Source organism: Chiloscyllium punctatum, chromosome 29 (genome assembly GCF_047496795.1).
Source record: "Chiloscyllium punctatum isolate Juve2018m chromosome 29, sChiPun1.3, whole genome shotgun sequence".
Classification (NCBI taxonomy): domain Eukaryota; kingdom Metazoa; phylum Chordata; class Chondrichthyes; order Orectolobiformes; family Hemiscylliidae; genus Chiloscyllium; species Chiloscyllium punctatum.
In genome coordinates, this window is record NC_092767.1 from 47,515,700 (window position 1) to 47,537,983 (window position 22,284).

General features: G+C 43.9%; 2 non-coding genes across 2 annotated transcripts; both read left to right on the top strand.

Moving 5' to 3' along the window:
* The first annotated feature begins 18,961 nt into the window (after positions 1-18,961).
* trnas-uga (transfer RNA serine (anticodon UGA)) lies at positions 18,962-19,043 on the top strand. The gene has a single exon. It is a non-coding gene; the product is annotated as a tRNA-Ser (tRNA).
* A 2,127-nt stretch (positions 19,044-21,170) lies between these two features.
* trnar-ucg (transfer RNA arginine (anticodon UCG)) lies at positions 21,171-21,243 on the top strand. The gene has a single exon. It is a non-coding gene; the product is annotated as a tRNA-Arg (tRNA).
* Positions 21,244-22,284: the final 1,041 nt, after the last annotated feature.

Genomic DNA, 22,284 nt, shown 5'->3' on the forward strand with positions numbered 1-22,284 from the left:
GTGAGTTACATTAACAGAGTGCGGTCAGGCCATAATTTCCTCATTGAGTCACATTGATCGTGTGATGTCAGACTTCTGTCCCCTGGTTGAGTTACATTGACAGAGTGGGGTCCATCTGCTCTTCCCTGGGTGAGTTACGTTAGCAGTTTGGGGTCTGTCTGCTCTCCGCAATCCAGGAACTCCATCTCTAGTGGTTTCTTGTCAGTACCTCCATACTAATTGCATGTTGTAATTCGACATTGCAAGCGGTCGGGAATAAATTGAGGAGAGGTGCAGGGTAGAATAATTAAAGTCAAATGCACTGAAGCCGAGGAGACATGACACAAGATGTGAGTGTGGAGCTGATGGTGTAAGGCTCAGTGTCAGTGCTATTGGTTCAGCATTTATTGCTCACTGTTCGCAATGACTCACACACCACTGCTGTCAATTCACAACAATGAGCCTGTTCATCTTGGTTTGAAAATCCCTGCGTGTGTATTAACGTGGTTAATGAGATGCGAGAGGAGATGAGCACATCCTCTTTATTCTGTCAGTTTAAACAGACGAAAATATCTGTTGGATGCCAATGCAAGAGGATACTGTCTTTTTCTGTGCCTTTATAGTGGGGCATGCTCAGCATTGAAATGTCTGTTTTTGCACAAGCAGAGTTTGATTGCCATTCATACTGAGCAACATTAATACAGAAAACGCGTTTTCGAATTCCTGTGATCAAGTGGTTCAGGCATTGCACATATGGACGAGAAATCTGGCTTTTAACGTGGTGCCATGGCTTAGCTGGTGAAAGCAGCTCCCATCACACTGGTGCCTGCTCATTCTATTGAAAGCTCGTTATTACTCGCAAGTATTGTGTTGCTGATCGAGAAACTCAGTGTCCTGTTTGAATTGCTGTACATTCTGATTTCGCGTTCCGGCTTCATTTTCCTGGTTTTCATCCAGTAGTGTAGGTTGCTCTTTTTAACTACTATTTTAACCTGGAGATTCTTCCCGCCGTTCCACAAGCACTTCTGCTTCTCAACCTCTTATTCTCATTCCTTCATTCCCAGTTTTGTGGAAATTAAGTGGTGAGGCAGGAGACACTGCAGCATTCTCGGGAAATGTTGTGGCAATGTCTCTGACACCACGACATGATCACCCTCATTCTCTGCTGTCACCATTCATTCGTTGTGCACCAACAGTAAATGCATCGTTGTTCTTCTTCAGCTATCATGTAATTACTTTCTTTTTCTGTTGGATAAGGAATTCAACTTTAACTTCGAAAGAGTCTTTAGATTTTGAGGAAGAAATGTCTCCTTGCCTCAGGTCGAAGTGACAGACGCATTATCCAGAGAATGTGAGACCACTTCGACTGACTCCAGCAAGGCGTCAGAAAGCCTCTCAGCAATTCGAATCTCAAACTGTCTCTGAATGTCAGGCTTTTCAAGAGCAGAAATGGGAAATGAGGGATATGAACAGCCAGAGAGTCGGAGAATGTGAAAAAGGCCCAGGAGGATACAGAGACAAATATAGAAAAAACAAAGACCCATATTGAGGCAGACACTGAAAGAAACAATTCTCCATTCGGCGTGACTGCTAAATAACGGAAACTAAAAGGAAATAAGACCATAAGACATAGGAGTGGAAGTAAGGCCATTCGGCCCATCGAGTCCACTCCGCCATTCAATCATGGCTGATGCGCATTTCAGCTCCACTTACCAGCGTTCTCCCCGTAGCCCTTAATTCCTCTAGACAACAAGAATCTATCAATCTCGGCCTTGAAGGCATTTAGCATCCCGGCTTCTACTGCACTCCATGGCAATGAATTCCACAGGCCCACTACTCTCTGGCTGAAGAAATGTCTCCGCATTTCTGTTCTGAAATGACCCCCTCTAATTCTAAGGCTGTGTCCACGGGTCCTAGTCTCCTCGTCTAACGGAAACAATTTCCTAGCATCCACCTTTTCCAAGCCATGTATTATTTTGTACGTCTCTATTAAGTTTCCCCTTAATCTTCTAAACTCCAACGAATACAATCCCAGTATCCTCAGCCGTTCCTCATATGCTAGACCTGTCATTCCAGGGATCATCCGTGTGAATCTCCGCTGGACACGTTCCAGTGCCAGTATGTCCTTCCTGAGGTGTGGGGACCAAAACTGGACACAGTACTCCAAATGGGGCCTAACCAGAGCTTTATAAAATCTTAGTAGTACATCTCTGCTTTTATATTCCAACCCTCTTGAGATAAGAGACAACATTGCATTGTCTTTCTTAATCACGGACTCAACCTACATGTTTACCTTTAGAGAATCCTCGACTAGCATTCCCAGATCCCTTTGTGCTTTGGCTTTATTAATTTTCTCACCATTTAGAAAGTAGTCCATGCTTTTATTCTTTTTGCCAAAGTGCAAGACCTCGCACTTGCTCACGTTAAATTCCATCAGCAATTTCCTGGACCACTCTCCCAACCTGTCTAGATCCTTCTGTATCCTCCCCACTTCCTCAGTACTACCTGCCTGTCCACCTAACTTCGTATCATCGGCAAACTTCGCTAGAATGCCCCCGGTTCCCTCATCCAAATCATTAATATATAATGCGAACGGCTGTGGCCCCAGCACCGAACCCTGCGGGACACCGCTCGTCACCAGCTGCCATTCTGAAAAAGAACCTTTTATCCCAACTCTCTGCCTTCTGTCAGACAGCCAATCCTCAATCCAAAAAGTGGCCATTGAAACATAGCCTTCCACCAGCTCAGGAAAATGAAAGTAGCATGACAGCTGATTAAGTCCTTTTAAGATTGTAAATTCGATGTTTGTAAGCTCAAGAGTGATTTTGACAAATATCCTGATTCGACAGGTAAGATTATCATTTTCCCAACAGTATAATCTAGAAATCTATAACAAACCTGTTTCCTGTCCATCTTAAGGAAAAAAAACCTGTTTCTCTCCACAGATGTTGCCAGTTGAAGAGTGTTTCTCTATCAATTCTCGTTTTTAGTTCATATTTCCAAAACCTGTATCTTTTTGATTTTTGATAACCTGGCACAAAACCAAGCATTACCAGGTTCGGACCAGTGGTAAGAAATATTGGTACCACGATATATTTGCACAATAAAACATGCATTCCCTGTCCGAGAATAGAACCAACACGACTGCGGTTAGAATTCCAAATCCTAACTACGAGATTACACGGAATGAAGACAGACGCTCTTGCACTTATTCTCAATGAAATGGATTTTCCATTTTATTTATGATCAGTTTCACTGCAGATGGGTTTCTAATCGTCTTCAAGTTTTGCAGAATGGAAAATCCCATTTGGCCCATGGTGCAGTCTGGTTTAAAGACATTCATCTATTCTATTCCCAGTTTCCAGCTTTGGTCCATAACCTTATGTGTTCTGATGTTTCCAGTGCAAATGGCAGTGAGGTTCTCGCTTTGATCTTAGATGACACAACAATGGGATTGACGTTTGACATAGTCACACTGTGTTATTACCCACGTCGTGTCTCCCACAGAAAGAGACACACAGACACATTCCCCGAGAGTCCAGAGTTCTCTGGATTTGACCAGCTCCTTGGGCTTCACTTCAGATGTCCGCTCCAACATGCAAGTTCCACCGCCAATAGGCAGCTTTTGGTTAAACCAAAGCCAGTTCTACAGACAATGAGAGACGTTGCTCTAAGCTAGAATTTGAAGTGGACGAAAGAAACTGTAAATTCGAAAACCCAAACCCTTCCGTTCCTGACAGACAACAGGAATGGACTAGCACGCTGCATCCTCGTGATTTTAAATGCGAACCGACAATCCCCTAATTCGACATCAGGTGTGTTACCAATTCCGTCACTGACCCAAAGACCAGGTCTGGCTGTGACAGTTTGTCTATAGGCAATGTAAACGTCCACATCAGGGAAACAGCTTTCACAAGGTGAAAAATCAGCAAACATAATCTCCGTCACTGTTTCACTTGGAATGCCCCACTCTGTGAAACATTTCCTTTCACTGTACTTTCATACTTGAAGTTTTTTACATTCCAGAGCCTGAACTAATTCAGCGAGAAACCACTGGTCATTTCGAGCCCGTCATCCGGAATGAGGCGAGTTGAACGTTGCCTTTCTTGCTGCCAACACATCAGCGCAGCTCAAAACGAGCTCGTGTCAGCATCAGTCTTTACTTAACTTGCTGCAGTATATCTGCTGAACAACATCAGATTATCACAGCATTGCCTTCTTCACATTGAAACCAAGGGTGATAATATGAACCGACTTGGAAACTTGGAGAGAGAAACACTGCTGACGAAGACGATTATGACGTGAAGAGCAGGCACTAGAGTTTGTACAGGTCCCAAAGGCTACTGCAGTATCAATGGACATCCCTGCATACGAGTCTGAGTTTGCATTGCCCAGAACAGGCTTTCATTCCATGCCAGGAAATGAAGAGTTAATTCTCTTCTTGTGAATTATCCGAAGGAAAACTAAATCCTGGTTGCACCCAGAACACACACACGGATCCTGCCAGAACAATTCAGTGATCTATCAGCATCTGTCTGGAAGGACAATGGCAAAAATACAAGCAAAAGCTATCACCGCAATTACCCCTCCAAGGTTCTCGTGTTTCCCAGTTGAAAATGTTTCGCTGCTTCTTCAAAGTCACTTCATCCAAATCCTTGCCTCATGTCATCATGCCTGTACCCCGCTACTGAGGACATCCAGGGTTCTGTGGAGTAACTCAAAATCTCAATCTCTCGAGCAATTAGGGATTGACGGTGCATCCCATCACATTGAGCAATGACTTTGTCCCAGTAATACGTTTCCAAAAGCTGCAGTTTCTAAGGGAACACTTGCAAGCTGTCGGGAATAAGTTGTGATTCAGAGATGCCGGTGTTGGACTGGGGTGTACCAAGTCAAAAATCACACAACACCAGGTTATAGTCCAACAGGTTTAATTGGAAGCACACTAGCTTTCGGAGCGATGCTCCTTCATTAGGTGTTTGTGGAGGGCTCGATCGTAACACAGAATTTATAGCAAAGATTTGCAGTGTGATGTAACTGAAATTATACATTGAAGAATTGATTGTCTGTTAAGTCTTTTTTTAAAAGTTGCATTCTCGGGTTAGCTGTTAACAATGGTAATAGCTAGACAATATGTTGAAGGCGTTAGCCCCTGCGTTCTCTGTCTATGACCTGATGTTTAGATTGATTCCAATCCAAAAAGTGAGATAACAGAGTTTTACGTAATTTCATGCAGTTTTTGAGCTCAGAGTTCTACATGAATGTATGTAGTTTCTGAGCAAAGTACAATGTAACTCTGAAAGTACCAAAAAAAATCATCACACAAAATATATGTGTGCGTGTGGGTCTTTGTCTGTGTGTGTGTCTCCAGCGAAACCAAAAACTGACAACTCATGAACAGAAACAGAACTGACAAAGAGAACATATTTTCATACACACGGACTCATGAATGCTGTCTGTGAGGCAGAGCGAGTCGTCTGGGTCATGAGCTGCTCACACAAATTGCAGCGAGTCAATTACAAATGGTGCTTTCAACGTACTGGCGCCTTAGAGCACCAATACTGCCAGGAAAGTGCTCAAGTAACATGAATCAGAACTGACTAACAATGAACCATTAAAAGTGAAGATTACCAATTACAGTCTCGATTAGACGAGGTGAACAATTGGGCTGATGTCTCCACCGGATCGAGAGTACCAATCACCAGCCTCTCTCATCAGGACAGAAATTAAGGAAATTATGGAAAAGTAACCAAGTTTCGCATCGCAATTTCCCTCCTTTTCGCAACAACAACAGAAAACTGCGAGCAGACTCAATGTAGAACCTAATTTCACATCAACAGTAAAATAAATATCTCCATTCACTTTCAGAGAAACGGTGAAAAATGCAAATTGTCTGGAATATGAAAGTTTGGCGCAGCCTGTTTTTGAGTCGCATATTATACTGGTGGCCTTTCGAGCTGGAGGGGAACGTGACAACTACAGCAGAAGGGGAAACCAGCGTGGGAACTGACATGTTGGTTGTTTTCTGCTGTGCCACATCACAGCCGGGTTCGAAGAAATGACTACTTTTTCTGTTCAACTTTAACAAAACTCATCCCTGCAAAACGTTGCCAGATTAATCCATTAGCACACGTGGCCGCGCTGGGATACAAACACAAGCCTTCTTAAGAAGTGGAATCTGAAATCAGAGTCTCAGCTTGCTCAGCCACGCGAGCACACAGGCCAAAACCAGAAACCCAAGAGCATGTACCTGATGATACCATGCAGCATACTCACAGCAACTGTACCAGTTCTGCAGAATAAGCGGTGAGGAGGAATTGCTCTATCTGAGCGGTCGTACTTGTTGTTCTCATCAGAAATTATGGCTTTGAATTTGCTAGCCCATATCTGTCGCCATGCTGAAACGGAATGCAATTCCGATTAGTCGCTGTGTGAAACTTTGTTCACTCTCTCTCCTCAGATAAAGTGATCACTGGAGATGATGAATTCTGCTCCTGCCAGAAACGCCGACTCTCCTGCTGCTCAGATGAACTGAAAAACTGGTTTATCACTGGAATCCGAGAATGGCAGAACACGTAGCAAGATTATTCGAAACCCAGAGCCAATAAGAGTTCCAACTTTCATGTTATTACTCCATAATAGTGCATTATCCAGCAGAGCAATGAACAACTGCCACCTGGCTGCAAGCTGAGTTAGAAACATATGTGGGAATCAAAGACATGTGACTCATTTATTGTCGGTAAATCAAATAGTTCTCACTTTGAGGTGTGCAAAAATTAGTTCCTATACATATTTAGGGAAGGTCAAAAGCGATCTGAGATGTCAAAGAAGTGGTCACTGTTCGTGATTGCGCTTTGTTCGAGTTGTGAAAAGGCGTCCCGCTTTAGTCGCATTCACGTTTCTTGTTGATGACTGAATCAGACAGAAGGTATTTCACCAGAGCTGCACGTGACTTGCAATCCTCTCCCTCGCTGTCATACTTTCCTGGAACTCTGTGAGAACAAGAAAACAAAGTACATACTGTCATTTGGCAGCCTGTCTGTGATCTCCTCATATTCAGTTACAACATGGCTTAGACTTCAGGCCACACGGTAATATTAGACACAGTATGAGAACAAGAGACGATAGTTCATCTGTGCCTGTAAATCTTTTCATTCTTAATGAACTGTATCCGTGTCTGCTACTTCGAAACTCGAATATGTGAACTGTTCCAAACTATGAATGACGATTTCTGGTTTTGGTTGACACACGTTGAGAAACGCCAGACAGCGTTCAAATGAAGCTTTCAGAGCACATTTTCGGATGCATTTGACAGAGACTAACATCATGAATCCAGTGTTCTCTGTGACAGGAGGAAATGAATGTTCTCCTTGTTACTGATCCAGGCCACCTTCGCATGTAAAGCAAATGCGGTCCTGTTGTTACAGAAAGGATCAGTGCCCGGTAACTGTGTCCTTAGAGTGGACATGATCAAAAAAATAAAGAATTCAATGTTGAAATGTCCAGGAAATATTGGCTGAAAAGGCGCAGACAATTTTGCCTGCAGCGCCAAGACAGAGGAACATATGTAACTGCACTCTTAAACAGGATGGCCAGCAGTGATAGAAACATCGCCACATATCAAGGACCACTGCGAATAGAAATTTGAAAATGAAATTCACGCAGCAGGTGTTCGGAATTATATTCTTTCCACCGCTACAGTAGTATTGGGCGAGTAAATTCAAAACAAGGCTTGCTGATGAGTATGCAATAAAGCCCCATCAATCATGATATGAAAGACTGTCGTCCGTAAAGAGGGAACAACAATGTTTCTTCTAAGCTTTGTACTGGGCCACTTTCGCACAAACTGATACTGCTACTCTCCAGAAAATATCAGGGCTCGTGGCATGCACTCTTAGAAATGGTGACCATCAGTGCTGGAAACATCCCTGCATATTCAGAACAAGGAAGAATACATATCGAATTAAAGCGAAGATGGAAATTAATTGGACTGATATTCCCTATCACCACAACAGCTAAAATGTGCGGGGATATACAGAGTCAGGTTTACTGACCGGGTCAGAAAGCAATTACCTCCACATATCTTGACACACAAGCCTATCTTTCTTTCTGTCCGTTTTTTTTTGAAGCGCCGATCCTTTCCGTAGGAGATGAAGATGATTACTGCTCCACCACAGGATCACAGTGGGGCCAGAGACCCGATCGAGCTGCTCAGAACAGTTCGTGTTTGCCGAGAATCAATGAAACTGAGATTGATAACACGTAGACACGGTGTAACAGCTGCCAACACATGTGGAGGGTTTTGGGATGGATGAGGACCCACTCTGGGAAAAAGACTGGATCCTAAGACTGGGGAGTAAGTGTTCAGGGAGAGGACTGGAGAATGGGGTTAAGAACGATATTAGCCAAGATCGAATGGTGAAGCAGACCAGATATTCTGAAAGCGCTAACCGTCCTCCGATGTCTTCCAATCTCTGGGCATTTGGTATCAAAGGAAATAGAAACAGAGTTATTTGTTCAGTTGGAAGTCCTGGGCAAAGTGAGAGATAGAACAAGCATGATACAATTTTAGAGACTGGGAAAATGTTTGGAGAGGAAGCAATAAATGTGAAGCTGGATATTAAGTTTGAAGTCAGGGCAAGTTAAATAAAAAGGAAGTTTGTAGAAAGGCAGAGGGACATGGAGATGGAAAAAGAAGTGTCACCAGTCCCGAAATCTCATTCGGTTTTCATTTTCAAGATGCGACCGGACCTGCTGAGATTTTCCAGAAATTTCATTTGTTGATTTTGAAACAGAAGATGGGAGTGATCCTGGACCAATCAGCTCTCCAATGTTCTAGGAATATTTGACTTACCCGTTCGATCAGATCACATTTGTCCCACACTGAAACCTCAGAATCCTTCCCCACCCCTACCCTCGTTACTGTCAATAAACTGTTCAATACATCAACTTACATGAGCACACAACAAGAACAATTGCAAGACGTTCGGGAAGAGCTCCGTTACGTTCCATCAGCACATTCTAAATCAGTTAATTGTTGTTCAGGACCAATGATACATTAAGCCATCTCTGTCAGACCACTAACAAATGGCCATTCGCGTTCTCTGCTTTTGAACACTTTGGTTGGTGCACGGATGTAGTGGAATCTCACGTTTTGAAATGGACATCATTCATAGTATTTTCAGCTGCACTGATAAAGTTGTCTCTGGCGCTTCCAGTAAAGTGCTGACAGTTTTCACTCAGAAACCTACATGTGATCAAAGCAGGAGGACATATGTGTCAATGAAAGCAACAAGAATGCTCCACCAGCGTTGGTTTGCAGTTCTGCATGTGGAACGAAGAGCTGGAACTCTATTAAACAGTGAAAACGACTATTATGGAGCTTGGACGCACGACTCTCTGATTAAAAACCTCACATTTCACCGAACTGAGATATCCAGGCTTGGCACACGACGAATTAGTTTGCTATTTTATTCTGAGCACAATTCACCTGGCACAGCAATTTGCAAAGTTCCAGCTCATTCCTCCCAATCACAAATATCATAATTCACATCTTTCACTTTTGTTATTTCTTCAAAACATTACAATCTATTTAACACTTGTCCTGGCATTTAAGATTCAACCCGAATATTTTCATATGAAGTGATTTCTAGTCACTCTGGCAGACAGCAAATCAGTCGGAAAATTACCTTAGGAGATCCAATCATTTCAGTCCACAGTATTGGGAATTTCCCATCTGCTGACGAGACAGAGTCCTCATAATCAACATTTTCCTTGTTCTTCCTGCCTAAAATGTTTACCACTTCTTATTTTAAAGACAGGAGTTTTGTTGATAACACGTTCCAAGAACAGGAACAACCTTCCCATCTCCTGAAGCCGTTTCCAATTTAAAATGGAAGTTTTGTTCCGTTCCCACGGGAAGAGCAGTTAATGAGAAAGGAGTTTCCACGAGCTGTGTCCCAGGGTTTGGCAGGAAGCCCTGATTGAAGCTGCAGTGGCCGCTTTCAATTGGCATCGGGGGAATTGGAGAACATGGTGTCGTATTCTGCTGCGTGTAACTGTCTTGCTCCCTGTGGATGCGGGGTGAATCATGGATGAGTTTTCGGAACCACACTGCCTTCCAGTCTCTGGCCATCTGCTATCTAAGGAAATAGAAACAGTTATTTGTTCAGTTCGAAGTCCTGGGCAATGTGAAAGATGGAACAGTTCTGATACAAAATTGGAGACTGGGAAAATTGTTGGAGAGGAAGTAATAAAAGAGAAGCTGAATGTAAAGTTGGAAGTCAGGAGACGTTCAATAAAAAGGAAGAGTGTGCAAAAGCAGGTGGAGATGGACATGGAAAAGAAGTGTCACTAGTCCCGAAGTCTTAAATCGATTTATATTTCCAAGATGCTCCCAGACCTGTTGAGAGTTTCCAGTAATTTCATTTGTTAGTTTAGAAACAGAAGATGGCAGTGATCCTGGACCAAACAGCTCTCCCGTGCTCTGGGGATAATTGACTTACTGTGTCTATGTCCCACACTGAAACCTCACGATCCTGCCGCACCTATACTCTCGTTACTGACAATATACTGCTCATTTCGTTAAACACAAGAAGAACAATTGCAAAACGTTGAGGGCGAGTACCCTTCGGTTTCCATCAGAACGATCTGAATCACTGAAAATTGGTTCAGGACCCATGTGACATTGATCCGTCTCTGTCAGACCCCTCGTAAGTGGCCATTCGCTTTCCGTGCCTTTGAACAATTTGGGTGGTGCACGGTTGGTTTGGAACCTCACGTTTTCAAACGGACATCATTCATTGTATTTTCGGCTGCACTGATAAAGTTGTCTCTGGCGCCACCAGGAAAATGGAAACAGTGTTCACTCAGAAACCGACGTGTAATCAAAAGCAGGTGGACAGATGTGTCAATGAAAGCAGCAAGAACATTCCCCTGCGAAGGGTTGCAATACTGCACGTGGAACGAAGAGCCGGAATTGTATTAAGCAGTGAAAGCGCCCATTGTGAGGCTTGCACCCACCACCCTCAGATTAAGCATCTCACACTGCACCGACTGAGCTAACCAAGCACGGTGCACTGTGGATTCGTTTGCTATTACATTGCGAGCATAATTCATCAGCAATTTGTTAGGATCATGTTCATTCTTCCTAATCACAAAAATATCATTCACACCTTTCACTTCAGTTATTCCTTCAAAGCATTACAATCTATTCCGCACTTGTCCCGGGATTTAAGATTCAACCTTAATATCTTCACATTTTTACCCTCACCTTTATGTCGCTGATGTGATTTCCAATCTCTCTGGCAGACAGTAAATCAGTCGGGAAATTTCCAAAGGAAACCTAATCATTTCCCTTTACAGTTTTGGGCATTTCCCATCTGCTGACGAGACAGAGTCGTCTCAATCAACACTTTATTTGTTCTTTCTACCTAAAACCTTCACCACTTCCTATTTTCAAGTCAGGAGTTTTATTTATAACACGTTCCAAGAACTGGAGCAACGTTCCAATGTCCTGAAGCCCTTTCCAATTTAAAGTGAAAGTTTTGCTCCTTTCACACGGAATGAGCTGTTACTGAGGCAGCAGTTTCCACGAGTTGTTTCCCATGGCTTGGCAGAAAGCCGCTGATTGAAGCTGCAGTGGCCGCTTTCTGTTGGCATCGGGAGCTTGGAGAAAGTGATGTCGTATTCTACTGCGTGTCACCGTCTCGCTCCCTGCGGACGTGGGGTGAATCATGGATGAGTTTTCCCGGTTATAATGTCAATACATGGTCGGGGTAAATGCTTGTGCTGAAATATTTGAGGCTTGTTCCCTGGCTGGGCTCGAACCACCAACATTTCAGCCAACTGCGCTGACCATTTGAGATACAGAAACTGGCAACGCAGATATCCAAAAGCAAAGTTATCGACGGGATATGAGGATCTGTCGGACAGCAGGAACTTGCGTTGTTTTCAGAGACGGTCGCTGATTTTATCACCGAGAGGGTAAGCACACTGAGGATCTGCAAACACTCAAATTAAAAGGCATCCACACATGCGCAGTTTTCTCACCTACATCGTTGCTCACTTTCAATGCTCATATTCGAAGCCACGATTCGATAGAAACTGAGGCTTAAATACCAGCACATTAGACCGCTCGACCACGCTACTACATGACAGCCAACTCTCAGCTTTATTATGACTAGTGTTTCAGCATGGATTCACTTCAGGCACTTAGACCTCGGAAATTTTGTAATGAAATTGGCATAATTTAAGAAGAAAGACCAAAAAAAATGTACAGACTAAGAACAGGCCCTACGTCCATTCAAGCCTGAGCCGATCCAAATCTACTGTTTAAACCTGTCACCCAATTCCTAAGCATCTGTATCCCTCTGCTCCCCACCTACTCATGCATCTGTCCAGACGCCTCTTAAATATATCTACCGTGATTACCTCTCCCGTCTCTGCTGGGAACGCGTTCCAGACACCCACCACCCGCTGTGTCAAGTAGATGCCGCGAGTATCCCTCTTAAACTTTTCACCTTTCACCTTGAAAGCGTGACCTCTCGTTTTTAATCCTTCAACCTGGGAAATAAAACTTTTCTCTATCTACCCTGTCTGTACCCTTCATGATTTTGTAAACTTCAAAAAAGGTCTCGCTCAAACTCCTTTTTTCCAATGAAAACAAACCTAACCTACTCAACCTCTCTTCTTAGATTGCACCTTCCATATGAGGCAACATCTGCTTAAACATTTTACACGCCCTCTCCAAAGTATCCACATACTTTTGGTAATGTGGCGACCAGAAAATTACACAGTATTCTAAGTGTGGCCAGACCAATGTATTGTTCAATTTTAAGATGACTTGCCAGCCATTTTATTCAATACCCCATCCAATGAAGCCAAGCATACTATATGCCTGCTTGACTACTCTATCCACCTGTGCAGCAAACTTCAGTGTATAATGGACCTGCACTCACAGATCTCTCTGTCCATCAACTTTTTTCCCCCAAACCTCTTCTGTTCATTGTATAACCCCATCTAGAATTAGACTGACCGAAATGCGTCACCTCACATTTGTCTGTTTTGAACTCCACCTGCCACTTCTCCGCACAACTTTCCAGTATATCTAGATCCTCCTGTATTCTTTAACAGTCACTTATACTTTCTGCTAGTCCAGAAATCTTCGTGTCATCTGAAAACTTTCTGATCATTGCAACAGTGCTCTCTTCCAGATCATTTAAGTATATCACAAACAACAGTGGCTACAACACTGACCCCTGTGGAGCACTACTGGTCAACTTTCTCCATTTCCAGAAACTCCATTCAACTGCCACTCTCTGTCCCCCATTGCTCAACTAGTTCTTTATCCACCAGTCTAGAACACCCTGCATACCATATTACTTTAAGTTCGGCATTTGGTTACCATGGGGAGCCTTATCTAACTCCTTACTGAAGTGGATGTATATGACATCAACAGCCTTTCCTTCATCTATCAAGTTGGGCACTTCCCCGAAAAACTCTATGCCTCTCACTGATATGCACATTATTTTCTAAATATGAATAGATCCTATGCCTCAGTACCTTCTCCAGCAACTTTCCCAACAGTGATGTTAGGCCCATTGTTCTGTAGTTATCCGGAATATCCCTACTATCCTTCCTGTACAGGGGACAATATGACCAACGTTCCAGTCGGCCAGACCCTCACCTGTGCTGAAGGATGCCACGAAGATATCTGTCAGGGCCCCAGCTATTTCCTCTCTCACATCACTCAGGAATCAGAAATAGATCCCATCCGTTCCTGGGGATTTGTCCACATTAATTACCCCTAGCCTGCCCAACACAGCTTCCCTACTTGTGTCAACATGATCCAGATTAATCAAATGTCTAACTCTAGATTCAACATTCATCATGTTCCTCTCCTCAGTGAACACTGATGCAAAATAATCATTCAGAATCATACTCACTCTCTCAGATTCGACATACAGCCTTCCTTAATTTTCCTTTAGTGGACCAATCCTTTCCCTGGCTACCCGCTTGCTTTTTAGATCTGAATAATAGGCTTTAGGATTCTCCTTAATTGTGCTAGCGTGAAGTTGCTTCATGACCCCTTTTAACCCCCTTGATTCCTCGTTTCATACTTGTCCTACTCTTCTCATGTTCCTCCGGGGACCATTATGTTGTTAGCTGCCGAGGCGTTATGTTTGCTTCCCTTTTCCTCTTGGCGAGCCGTACAATTGTCCTGTCATCAACAGTTCACGAATATTGCCTTTCAAATCCTTTGCCTCCAACGGCACATGCCTCTCCTGCACTATATTTAACCTAGCTTTGAAAGCCTGACACATATGAACTGTGGACTTTCCTACAAATAGCTGTGTCCAATCCACATTTCCGACCTCCTGCATAATTTTGATATAATTAGCTTTGGCCCAGTTTCGTACTCTTTCCTTAGGACCACTCTCATCTTTGTCAATGAGTATTCTAAAACTTACAGAATATTGGACACTTCCTAAAGAAATCACCCATGGCAACTGCTATCACCAGCCCTGGCTTATTCCCCAAGATCAGTTCCAATATGGCCTATTCCCTCGTCGGACTATTGATATACCGCTCCAGAAAATTCACCTGGAGGCTTCTTACAAATGGCATCCCATCCAGACCTCTGAAGCTAAGAGTATCACGGTCAATGTTGGGAAAACGGAAATCTCCAATCAACACTAAATTATTGCCTCTACGTCTTTCCATGATCTGTTTAACTACTCTTTCTTACACCTCACGCTCACTGTAATACAGCCCCAAAAATCTAAACTCACCCTTCTTATTTCACTGCTCCATCTCACGACAAAAGCCCTACATGGTGTCCTCCTTTCGCACAGCCATGATATCATCCCTGACCAGCAATGCAACTCATTCCCCTTTTACTTCCCTCCCTGTCCCGTCTGAAGCGTCTATATCCTAGAACATTTGGTTGCCAACCATGCCCTTCCGTCAACTAAATCTCTGTGATCGCAATAACGTCATATTCCCAGGCACCAATCTAAACCCTAAGTTCTTCTGTCTATACTCGACGCATTAAAGTAGATGCATTTCAGGCCACCAGTTCTTTTGCATTCATCTGCTCTCTGCCTACTCTTCCCATTATTAATGCTAGCTTCCAGATTCTTGGCGTTTCCAGTTTCCACCTCACCTACCGACCTGTTTAATCTTGTGCTTCCCAGCCCCCTGCCACATTAGTATAAAACCTCCCCAACAGCAGTAGCAAAAACTCCCGAAAGGACATACGATCCCGTCTGGTTCAGATGTAGATCGTCAATTTTCTTATAGTCCCACATTCCCCAGAATTGGTCACAAAATCCAACAAATCTGAAACCCGCCCTGCAGCACCATTCCTCAATCACGTGTTCATCGTGCCATTTTTAAAAATTCATTTCTACGCTGGCAGTCACACGGCACTGGCAGTAATCCTGAGATTACTAGCTTTGTGGTCCTCCTCTTTAATTTCTATCCTAGCTCCCTGAATTCTCCCTGCAGGTCCTCATCTCGTTTTTGTTTTCGTTGGTGCCTGTATGCACCAAGACAACTGGCTGTTCACGATCCCCTTTTCGAATGCTCTTCAGCCGATGGGCGACATCCCTGGCCTGAGCACCTGGGAGGCAACATAACTCTCCAGAATTTCTGACACTACACAGTGAGTCCACCCGCAGCTCCAGAGTGGCCACGCGGTCAAACAAGTGCTGCAGCTGGACACACTTCTTGCAAGTGTAAGTTTAGAAAACCTTTACAAGGATTTGCAAGGTTTGCCGTGCTTGGACATGAGAACGAAACTGAATAGGCTTCGTCAGATTCCCAGGAGCTTCAGGGCTTAGATATGGCCTCACAGAAGCTTATAAAATCATGAGGAAGACAGACAGTGTAAATAGTCAGGGAGCACTTCTTCACAAGACACGCGAGTTCAAATCTACACAGTAAATGTTAAATGTGAGAGAGGAAAGATTTAAAAGGGATGTGAGGGACACATGTTTTTCACACAGAACCTTTGTGTGTGTGGAATGAATCGCCACATTTAGTGGCAGAGTCTGGTGCACTCACAACATTTCAAAGGCATCTGAAAGGCAGGAAGACCTCGGAGAGGTAAGGCACAAATATTGGCAGAAATGTATGGATTAATTTCGGTTATCTATTCAGGAAGGGCAAGTTGGATCACGAGATTTGTTTCCATTCTGGACAAGTCTGAGATGCTCCAGCCACCGGCAACGGTTTGAATACACCATTTGCAAAAAACCGCATGTTGTTTGTTACTCAGCCAGCGAGCTTGGCTATTTTTTTTGGAGGGTGGATGAGCCTAACCGATCCAGAGATGATGGTTTTCCGGATATTTCCTGCCAATGACCATTCTTCTTGACACTTTCCCAAGTTCACCATCAAAGATTTTGGCTGAAGAAAAATACCTCACATATCGCATTACCCACTTTGCTCTCCAGCGAATCCAAAAACTGACAGCTCTTATCGGGGAACAGAATCAAAACTGAAAAGGCAGTACCATGATCAGACACACCGAAGCTGAAGTGCTGTCTGTGAGGCACTGTGAGTCGTCTCTGACATGAACTGCTCGCACAAATAACAGCGAGGCAATTCCAAACCTACTGGAGATTTAGTGTATTGCCAAGTCCCAGAAAGTGCTCAAGTATCATAAAACAAAACACAACAACGAACCATTAAAAGTGAACATTTCCAAGTATATCCGTGATTAAATTCGGCCATTAATGCGCCGGTGCCCCCATCTGATCGAGAGAGCCAATCACCTTTCTCCCTCACCTGGACAGTAATGAAGGAAATGAAAGCATAGCAACGTTTCACATCGCGATTGCCCACCTTTTCGCCACAACATCAAAAAACGGCGAACAGATTCAATGCAGGATCTTCTTTCGAAATAACGGTGAAATAGCTATGTCTATTCACTTTCAGAGTAAACGGGGAACAACGCAAGTTGTCTGGAATATGAATAACCAACATAGACTACTTTGGTCCCAGATTCTACTGATGCACAGACTTTCATATGAAAAGGTACGTTGGCCTACACCCAGACATCTTCTGGCTGCCTTCTGTTTGCCCTGTCAGATTAACCTTGTGCTGCTCTAATCGAATTTGTAGTTCTTGCCATTTGTCCGTATTGCTACTAGGGATAGCTGGTCGTGGAAACTCGTGAATGCCACACAAATTCTTTGCCAAAATTGGATAGTCCCACAACGTGATTCGCAGTGCACAAACTTTGCAATGAGTATATGCCACACGGCAAGTTAAAACGCACGCTTCCATTTATTAAAGTAAGTTTCTAGGAACTGACAGCCAGATTCCTCCTTACACTCGGAATTATGACAACACATAAACCAACAGCCTCTCTCAGAGACAAGTGACCAATGCCCGACTTGTTCCGGACAAACGTAGTTGACAAGATTGCACGCAGGGACTGCACAGAAAACTATAGAGGAGAAGCAGACAGACGACTATCGAGCCGCATTCATGCAATTCAGTTACCCTGTAAACCCAATGCACAGCTGTTCCTTGCAGGGACACGCAGGGGACTGAGTGTCTCTGACTCCGGGACTTGGAGCTCGGATTATATGACCGTCTGCAGCACTGGTTACTTCCTTGTGTGAGGTAACTCCCGATGGAACATATGTAACACACGATAGTTTATTGAGAAATACATCCAAAATAGTACCCAAGAGACGTATTTCTGTTGTGTTTCTCGTCCTGTTCCGGAAATGACATCCAGCATTGCACTTATTGTGTGCTTCCTGACGGTTCGCTGCATGCTTCTGTGATCGCATTGTGTGCAGTAACCTTCGTTTTAGCTGCAATTACGTGTGTTTGAAACCCAGGACCACCGGCCTCTATTTTGTTTTCCTCTTCTCGTGCGCAATTGCAACACAGTAAACGATCAATTAATATTGGAAAATGACATACACAGGCGTGTGAAAAGCCCAGTTTCCGTGGCAATTATGCAATGGTTAGAGATTACTTTGATTCAGGAGATAAGGATGGAAAGTGTGTTTGGGTAGAGATGAGGAACATTGAGGAAAGAGGAAACCAGCCGGTGTGGCTGACAAGAACACTAACAGTAAACACAGTGTTAAAAAAAAGTAGAGGAAAAAAACCGCCTGTGAATGATAAAAGAAGGCAAGAATTATGGGAGACATTCATTTCCCTTCTTCCTCTCCTGTTTGAATTGGAAGAAACTTTGAAGAAAAACAATCGAAAAGTCATATTTGCTCACCGAACAACGTGCGCTGTACCTTGGTCATTGATTACTGTAGATTAGAATACTTACAATGTGCAAACAGGCCCTTCGGCCCAGCAACTCCACACCGACCCGCCCGAGCCCAAATGCATTCCTCTCCTTTGACCCCGTCAATTTAGCACGGCGATTTCAACTAACCGGTACATTTTTGGACCGTGGGACAAAACCAGAGCAAGCGCACGCAGCCACGGGGACAACGTGCAAACTCCACACATTAAGTTCCTCGAGGCGGGAATTGACCCTGACTCTGTGGCATTGTGAAACAACAGCGCTCACGATGGTGTCAGCGTGAGATGGGACTTATTTGCCTTCTTTAATTGGGAAAAATCTCTGTCATTGTGAGCATCTGGAAAGATCGGTTCCTTCGCCAGAAAAAGAAATGAATATGTCATTAAAATTTGTTTGTTTCATGTCCAAGAATACTCAGATCAATAGCCCCCTTGATTACCTCTGCTGGTCATGTTCGCAAAGAGATCTCGCAAATTGTCAAGTGTGATTTTCCTTTCAATGAATCATTTTGACTCAATTTGGCTGCAAATATCTTGTCCTAACTTTGTGCTTTTCTTCTTTTACATTGGTGTCTCGCACCTTACAAATGACAGCAAAGGTATGAATGGAGATGGAAACACGTAACTCTCATCAGCGGCAGCTTTCAATGAGATCACGGCTGATTTGGTCAATGCTCAGGGGGTGGTGCTGCCTGTAGTCATGGCCGAGTGGTTAAGGCGATGGATTTGAAATCCATTGGGGTTTCCCCACGTAGGTTCGAATCCTGCTGACTACGTTATGAATGCTTTCCTGCTGGGACTATTCAATGTTCTGAAAGCCTGTTTTGCAAACCAGGCCTGTAATTTGATTAGACTTGAGAAACTCGAGTTCTTCATCAGAAATGCTCCACATTTAAAACATTATCTCTGTTTCTCTTTCCAGATACACTGCTCGACACATCGGGTTTCTGCAGTTGTTATTGAACGGCCTGAGCAGAAGTGCTGCTTTTCATTAGATTCCTTTCATCCCTTGGCCTCTGTTCTCTGACTCTGGTCATTGGCAACACTTCCTCCTGCTCGTCAGAGTGCTCATTCCCCACCGCTCCCTCTCCCATCATTACAAACGACCGCAGGAAATTGCCACTTAACCATCTTTGTTCCAAAGTGAAACTCACCAGCCTAGGAACTCTCTCCACCAAACGGGACTTCTCATCCCTGGACATGGTGCAAGCCAGAGGATTGTGAAGAGTTACTGTGAAAATATTGTCAGTTGGCAGTTGGAAAAATGTTTAGGAAGCAAACCATATAATTTAGGCTCCAGCTTTGGAAATCTTGAGAAACCCTTTGGGAAATAGAATCATTGGAGATTGAAGAAGTGTAAATTGTCAGTCCGAGTAGAGGAAGGGACATTGACTCTGATGTTCTCGGCACAGGAACTGATCTGAGACATTGAAAGAATTCTCGCTCCCGTACGCGAGGAATACAAACTTCATCTGGACTGTGGGACAATGAAAAACTCTGGAACACTCAAGACAATATCCAAATATTGACTGAGATCACTACAGTACGAGTACTATAGATGGGTCAGTTTTTGTCCAGTGTGTGCGGGAGGGCTTCCTGACACAGTATGTAGACATGCTTTCAAGGGAAGTAGCCACTTTCGATTTAGTACTGGGTAAGGAGCCTGGCCAGGTTTTAGATTTGGAAGTAGGTGAGCACTGTGGAGACAGCGATCACAATTCTCTCAGGTTTACTTTCGTGATGGAAAGGGATAGGTGTACTCCACGGAGCAAGAGTTACAGCTGGTGGAAGGGAAATCACGATGCAATGAGGTAAGATTAAGGAATCGTAGAGTGGGGTAGGAAACTGTAGGGGGTGAGCACATTAAAAATGTGAAGGTTATTCAAGGAAAAGCTCCTGTGTGTCCTAGATAAGTATGTACCTGTCAGGGAGGGAGTAAGATACAGAACGTGTGAGCCGTGCTTTACGAAGGAAGTGGAAACCCTGCTCAAGAAGAACAAGAATTCTTATGTTAGGACAAAACGTGAAAACTCAGTTCGAGCGCTCGAGGGTTCCAACGATATCAGGAAAGACCTAAAAAGAGAGCTGAGAAGAGCCAGGAGGAGACATGAGAAGTTGTTGGCAGATAGGATCAGGGTTAACCCTAAGGCTTTCCATAGGTATGTGAGCACTAAAAGAATGACGAGAGTTAAATTTGTGACAATCAAGTATAATAGTGGGAAGTCGTGTGTGGAGTCAGTGGAGATAGAGGAAGCACGAAATAAATATTTTTCGACAGAGTTCGCTATAGATAATGAAAATGTTGGCGAGGAAGATACAGAGATACTTGCGTCTAGACTAGAAGAGATTGAGGTTCACATGGAAGAGATATTAGAAATACTGCAGAGTGTGAAAATAGATAAGTCAGCTGGGCCGGATGGGATCTATCTGACGTTGTTCAGCAAATGCACTACAGGACAGTACAAATCAAGCTGATGCTAACAACGGCTCGTTTTGAGCCGCTAATTTGCAGTGAAGTGGCGGCGCCAATAAAAGGTGTCACGCAGCTCGTCTAATTCCACATCCTGAGCTCGAAATGACCAGATGTCTCTCGCAGAGTTTCGGCAGGGTCTTGCTTAGACGACTCCATGACACGTTTTCACTGGAGTGGATCATGAAATCGCGTCGGGACTGCGAATAAAACGATGGAAACTTCCAGCAGAGAAGGAGGCGACCCTGAAGCAGGCAGCTGAGGACAAATGTTTCTCCTTTGCCAGTGAAAGACACTGCTTCACAAATTGGAAACTTCGAAGTGAAGCAGTGTTGGTGATTTTCTTCGCTGCTTGTTCACCTTTTCAATTCTGATTCCGTGAAAGTCAATGGCATTACATATCGACATTCTCCCAGCGGCGAGCGTGGCTCTTGGGCCAGTGGCGTAATGGATAACGCGTCTAACTTCGGATTAGAAGATTGTAGGTTCGAGTCCTACCTGGCTCGAGGGGAATGTCTGACTTTATCCGTGCCCAACGTTTACGCTCCCCTGTGAAGTTCTGCCGGGACGTCGCTTCTGTGCTTCCACATTTGAAACGTGCATTTGTCCTATTATCCATTTCAAATTCCAGCTCACCACAACGGAGACCTCTGTCGCTTTGGGGGTATCTTTCTGTGTGTCTCCCTTTGTGGGTGAAAATGAGCATGAGTTCCTCAAAAGAGTTAGAAGTCGTTGTGCAAGTGTCATGCATCTGCCCCATTATTGTGCCATTTAAGAACACAGGATAAAGTCATTGACATTTGCACTGGGAACATTAGAACACAAGAGACTTTGGGCCAAAGTTGGAAACTGCGACTGGAATGATTGGCTCTCTGATTAGCCGCGATGCACACAGGTGGAATGGGCTTTTCCCACTTTGTAAATCTACGAAGACAAGTTGAAAATAATCTGCAACGAAAAAGTTCATAAAGGGTGTTTTATTTACACCAAATACGACAGTATCTATCGCCTTGTCTTGTTATTTACTTGTGAGGATTCCATACTCTCAGAACCGTGGCCCGGATCGTATTCCGGCTCATGGAATGCTGGGATTGTTCAGCTAACATGTCGGTGTCCCAGTACTTCTGCCGATTTTCCGATGCTAGTAGGTCATTGGTTTTGTCCAAAACATGATGAATGTTAACATAATACGAATAGCTGCAGTTGCTGGAAATCTGAGCCAAAAACGAAAATTGTTTGCGGAACGCAGAAAGACTGGCAACAGAAACATCGACTTTCCTGCTCCTCGGATGCTGCTGTGCTTTTCCAAAATTTTCTGATCTAAAATCAGGTTGCCAGCATCTGCAGTCCTTACTTTTGCCTAGTTCCTTCAGTGTCGCTGGTTCCCAATTCAAGAACTCCATCTCTAGCGGTTTCATGTCTGTACCTCCATGCTGTCGAGTTGAAGAGTGAAGAAAAGTAACTCACCCCCTCCATCTCTGGGGTAATTAGGGGCTGAAAGTGAATCGTATCACATTGAAGTACATCTACAAGCGACTTAATCTCTG